Below are 6,464 nucleotides of genomic sequence, written 5' to 3'. Positions count from 1 at the left end.
ACGCAAAGAGTAGTGAGGCCGTGGAATGCCCTACCTGCTACAGTAGTGAACTCGCCAACATTGAGGGCATTTAAAAGTTTATTGGATAAACATATGGATGATAATGGGATAGTGTAGGTTAGATGGCTTTTGTTTCGGTGCAACATCGTGGGCCGAAGGGCCTGTACTGCGCTGTATCGTTCTGTGTTCTATGTCCACGACTATATTTATGGCCTGCCGAAATTCACGGTAGAGACGGACCACAGGCCTCTAGTCCACATAACCCAGAAGGATTTAAACGACATGACACCTCGGTTACAGCGAATTCTTCTAAAGCTACGCCGCTACGACTTCGAACTGGTCTACACGCCAGATAAAGAGCTGATCGTTGCAGATGCCCCATCCAGGTCCATTACCACACCGTGTGAACAAAGTGACTTCATCTGCCACATAGACGCCCAAGTGCAGTTGTGTGCCTCGAACCTTCCGGCCTCTGACGAACGGGTGGTCCAAATTCGTGAGGAGACGGCCAAGGATCCCCTGCTGCAGTGTGTGATGCAGCACCTCAGCAATGGCTGGCAGAAGGGACAATGTCCCCAGTTCTATAACGTAAAAGACGACCTGACGGTGGTGGAGGGAATCGTTCTGAAACTCGACAGGATCGTAATTCCTCAGAGCATGCGGGCTAGGGTGCTGGGCCAACTCCACGAGGGTCACCTTGGGGTCGAGAAATACCGACGCAGAGCTCGGGAGGTGGTCTATTGGCCGGGCATCAGCCAGGACATTGCCGACACAGTCCTCAACTGCCCTACCTGTCAGAAGTTTCAACCAGCTCAACCCAAGGAAACGCTGCAACAGCACGAGATTGTGACCTCTCCGTGGTCACAAAGTCAGTGTAGACCTTTTCCACGCCAAGGGGCGTGACTACGTACTCCTGGTCGACTACTTCTCCAGTTACCCAGAAGTAGTGAAACTGTCCGACCTCACGTCGAAGGCGATAATCAAAGCCTGCAAAGAAACGTTCTCCAGGCATGGGATACCGCTCACGGTAATGAGCGACAACGGTCCTTGCTTTTACAGCCAGGAATGGTCTGACTTCGCACAGTCCTACAACTTCCGTCACGTAACCTCCAGTCCCCACTATCCGCTGTCATGGGAGGGTACCTTTAAGACGTGGATGTTTAAGCAATGTACCTTTAACAAAACAGTGATGTCAGAGAGTGGGTGGAGTTGAGGTCAGGTCAGCCATTTTGCAGTTTAGTTTTGCAGTTTGAAAAGAGCTTGGGGAGTGTCTGTGTTTGCAGAGAGCTGGATCTCTGCCATGAAAGACTATCTCTGGATCATTTGGGTGATTTAAACTCATAATAGTAAAGCCTTTAACCTGATGTGATTCTGTTTAAAGATGTTAAGTCTCTTGGAAGTTTGAAGGAACATTTTAAGGAATTATTTACTGTTGCAATATTTTCTGAGTTATCTTTGAAGTCAGGGGTGTTAAGAGATCCAATGTTTATTTAAGATGTTAAGTTGGGTTCATGGAATAAACAGTGTTTTGTGTTTAAAAACCCACGTGTCCATAATTGTAATCCCACACCTGGGGAACAAGCCGTGTGCTAGGAAAAGCAACAAATCCATTAAAGGGAGAGGTTGGTTGAACTCCATGATACATTTTTGGGTTCTAAAAACGCCTTGCCCATAACAATTGGGGGCTCGTCCGGGATAAAAATCTATCTATTGGATTGGCTTTTGTGATCTTAAAGACAGTGAAGGATTGTTGCTTTTCCGGTGTGGTAGTTTAAGTGGGGAGAGTGTTGTGAACAATGGCTCTTTCCGAGGCTCAGAAGTTTCTGGGGGGTGGAGAATGTCACACGCAGTACTTTACGGACAGAAACGAAAAGCAGACTGTTAGATTTGGCAAGAACATTGCAGTTAACATTCCCTGACAAAATGCGAAAAGATGAGGTAATTATGGCGGTGGTTAAGCATTTAAAGTTTCCTGAGATGGAGTTTGACTCATTGGAAATGGCAAAAATTCAGTTGCAAATTAAACAAATGGAACATGAGAAAGAATTAAAGCGGCTTGAATACGAGAGTGAGAGAGAGGAAAAAGAAAGAGAAAGAGAGAGAGGGGAGAAAGAAAAAGAAAGAGAGAGAGAGGGGGAAAAAAAAGGAGAGAGAAGAAAGGATAAAAGAAAGAATAGCCCTAGCAGAACAAAAAGAAAAAGAAAGGGAGATCCAGATCAGGGAAAAAGATAGAGAGAGGGAGTTTCAACTTCAGAAAATGGCCATGAAACATGACAATCAGTTAAAATTGGCAGACGTAAAGGGAAACGTACAGTTGGATGATAGTGATGAGGATCGTGAGAAAGAGCGTCATAGTGGAAGGCTTGGTGAGGATCTATTTAAATATGTCCAAGCATTGCCAAGGTTTGACGAGAAGGAAGTTGAAGCCTTTTTCATTTCACTTGAGAAGGTAGCTAAACAAATGAAATGGCCACAGGACATGTGGGTGTTACTGATTCAAACAAAGCTGGTAGGTAGAGCTAGTGAAGTGTTTGCATCACTACCGGAGGAGGTATCTGGAACGTATGAGGATGTGAAGAAATCCATCTTAGGTGCATATGAGCTAGTGCCTGAAGCTTACAGACAAAGGTTCAGAAATTTAAGGAAAGAATTTGGTCAAACATACATGGAGTTTGAAAGGCTGAAACAGAGTAATTTTGATAGGTGGATAAGGGCTTTGAAAATAGACCAAACGTATAAAGCTCTCAGAGAAATTATACTTTTGGAGGAGTTTAAAAATTCAATTCCTGATGTAGTGAGAACTCATGTGGAAGAACAGAGGGCTAAAACTGCGAGATTAGCAGCGGAAATGGCAGATGATGATGAATTAGTTCATAAATCGAAGATTGGTTTCCGACATCAGTTTCAGCCGGTGAGCGATAGAAACTGGGGACATGAGAAATACTCAAGTGGTAAAGGTAAAGGTGATCTGATGGGAGACAATAAAGAGAGTGTACCTCAGATTAAAAAATAAATCCAGGAGGGTGGTAAAGAGATGAAAAGTTTCAAATGTTTTCACTGTAATAAACTAGGCCATGTAAAGTCACAGTGTTGGTGGTTGAAGAAAAGCACTGGGAAGGCTGATGTGGTAAAACAGGATAAGATGGTGGGGTTTGTTAGAGTGGTAAAGGAAAGCCCAAGGGAAGCAAAGGAGATGCAAACGATTGTACAGCCTGTTCAAGAAGTAATTGTTAAGAAGATTCCAGATGTCTTTAAAGAATTTACTTGTGTGGGTAAAGTTTACTCATGTGTATCAGGAGGAGCAGGTAAAGAAGTCACAATTTTAAGAGATGCAGGGGCTAGTCAATCTTTAATGGTAAGAGATGAGGAATTATGTAGTTTGGGAAGAATGTTGCCAGAAAAGGTGGTGATATGTGGAATTCAGGGTGAGAGGAGTAGCGTTCCATTATATAAGGTAAGGTTGGAAAGTCCAGTGAAGAGTAGTGAAGTGGTAGTAGGAATAATAGAGGAACTATCTTGTCCAGGAATACAGTTTATCTTGGGTAATGATATAGCTGGATCGCAGGTGGGAGTGATGCCTACTGTGGTTGATAAGCCAGTGGAAAATCAGCCAACTGAAATGTTGAAGGACGAATATCCTGTGATTTTTCCGGATTGTGTAGTAACAAGGTCGCAAAGTCACAGGTTAAGACAAGAGGAGAAATCAAAGAGTGAAGATGAAGTTGAAGTGCAATTATCAGAAACGATTTTTGATCAGATGGTTGAAAAAGAACAAGAACAGGTGGAGGATGAGGCGGATATTTTTAGTTCAGGAAAATTGGCGGAGTTACAACAGAAAGATGTAGAAATAAAACGGATATATCAGAAAGCATATACGGAAGAGGAATCTGAGAGTATACCAGAGTGTTATTACCGTAAAAATGATGTCTTGATGAGAAAATGGAGACGTGTACATATGCAGGCGGATGAAAAGTGGGCAGAAGTTCATCAAGTAGTATTGCCGGTAGGGTATAGAAAGGAGGTGTTGCGAGTTGCACATGAGGTACCAGTGGGAGGTCATTTGGGAATAAGGAAAACTCAAGCTAAAATCCAGAAACATTTTTATTGGCCTGGACTACATAAAGATGTAGTTAAATTTTGTCAATCATGTCACACATGTCAAGTGATAGGGAAACCTCAAGCAGTGATAAAACCAGTGCCCTTAATACCCATTCCAGCATTTGAGGAACCTTTTACAAGGGTCTTAATTGATTGTGTAGGACCGCTTCCTAAAACAAAAAGTGGGAATCAATATCTTTTGACTATAATGGATGTGTCTACTAGGTTTCCAGGGGTCATTCCAGTACGTAATATTACAGCTAAAAGGAATGTGGAGGAGTTACTTAAATTCCTTACTAGATATGGACTGCCCACAGTAATTCAATTGGATCAAGGAACAAATTTTACTTCAAAGTTATTCGTACAAGTTATGGATAGCTTAGGAATAAAACAATTTAAATCAACTGCGTACCATCCAGAATCGCAGGGAGCGTTAGAAAGGTGGCATCAGACATTAAAGACAATGTTGAGGGCTTATTGTCAAGATTATCCAGAGGATTGGGATAAAGGAATCCCATTTGTATTGTTTGCAATTAGGGATGCACCTAATGATGAAACCAAATTCAGTCCTTTTGAACTCATTTTTGGTCATGAGGTAAGAGGACCACTTAAATTGATTAAGGAAAAATTCTTGGGTGAGAAATCGGAAATTACACTGTTGGATTACGGGTCAAATTTTAGGGAACGATTAAATAGAGCAGGTGAATTGGCTAGACAACATTTGAAAGTTGCACAAAATGTGATGAAACGGGTAGCGGACAAGAAATCCAATGTTCGTAGTTTTGCCAGTGGGGATAAAGTTTTAGTGTTGTTACCAGTGATAGGGGAGCCTTTAAAAGCTAGGTTTTGTGGACCGTATCAGATTGAAAGGAAATTAAGTGAGGTGAATTATGTGGTAAAAATACCAGATAGAAGACTCACCGAGCGTGTCATGTGAATATGCTTAAAAGGTACTTTGAAAGGGAAGGAGAGAAAAAGGAGGTTTTAATGATTCAAACTCAAAGTGACGAACCAAATCCAGATGACTGCGAATTTGACATACCTCAAATTAAATTGGAAAATGAGGATGTTCTTAAAAATTGGGATGAATTGTTAAGTTACCTTCCAGAGGAAAAACGAACTGACCTGAAAGAGTTATTGATATCACATGGGCAAGTTTGTAGAGATAAATTGGGAAGTACTAAAATGGCTATACATGATGTAGATGTGGGAAATGCTGTTCCTATCAAACAACATCCAAATAGACTTAGTCCTTTAAAATTGGCACAGGTTAACAAAGAGATTGAGAGTATGCTTACAAATGGCATAATTGAAGCGGGTTGCAGTCAATGGAGCTCACCCGTAGTGATGGTACCTAAACCAGACGGTACCCAACGGTTGTGTGTGGACTATCGAAAGGTGAGTGTAGTTACAAGAACGGGCTCTTATCCTATCCCACGTTAGAAGGATTGCATTGAGAAAGTGGGACAATCTGCTTTTATTTCCAACTTCCAGACATTGAAAGAACATTTAAAACAACGTATGGAGTTCTTCGATCGACTTCAGGAGGCGGGTTTGGTGATGAACCTAGCCGAAAGTGAATTTGGAGAAGCCCGAATCGCTTTCCTTGCGGAGTTCCCGATACCCTCAAGACAACGGGAAATAATGCGATTTCTTAGCATGAGTGGATTTGGTCGAACAGTTGTGCAAAGGTTTTGTGGCGTGATTACTCCATTGAATTGCTGAAGAAACGTAAAAAAGTTCAATGGACAGCGGACTTTCAACAGGCATTTGACTGCCTGAAAGCTGTGATCACCAATGCTCCTGTATTGGAGAATTGCAAGGGACTCTGGTCAGATTGAACTAAATTATCAGATTCTGAAGAGAAATGCCGAGGAGTAGAGTAATGGATGGATCGTGCAGAGACTTTGTTCAAAGAGACTGTCAATCGAGAAGGATTTCGGTTGGAGGAAGAAGAACAAAGAAAAATGGACTATATTATTATACCTGTTTGCGTGTGTTGTTTTAAAAAAAAAATGAAATGGTATACTTACTGTGTACATTTATTAGTGAATGGTGCAAAAGTGAAAAATGAAACCATCTTGTAGTTGATGTGGTTTTTTTTTCTTGGGGGGGAGGTGTCATGTGAGAGTACCTTCAAGACATGGATGTTTAAGAAATGTACCTTTAAGAAAAGTGATGTCAGAGAGTGGGTGGAGCTGAGGACAGGTCAGCCATTTTGCAGTTTGGTTTTGCAGTTGGAAAAAGCAGTTTGTGTGTGTCTGTGTGTTTCCAGAGAGCTGCAGGAAGAAAGCAAGTTGCTGCAGCTGAAGTCAATCGAGCTAATATATTTCTGCCATTCTACAGTAAATATATATATCCTTTAA

This window comes from Scyliorhinus torazame, chromosome 24 (assembly GCF_047496885.1).
Source record: "Scyliorhinus torazame isolate Kashiwa2021f chromosome 24, sScyTor2.1, whole genome shotgun sequence".
NCBI classification, from domain to species: Eukaryota; Metazoa; Chordata; class Chondrichthyes; order Carcharhiniformes; family Scyliorhinidae; genus Scyliorhinus; species Scyliorhinus torazame.
Note: the sequence above shows the minus strand (reverse complement) of the source record.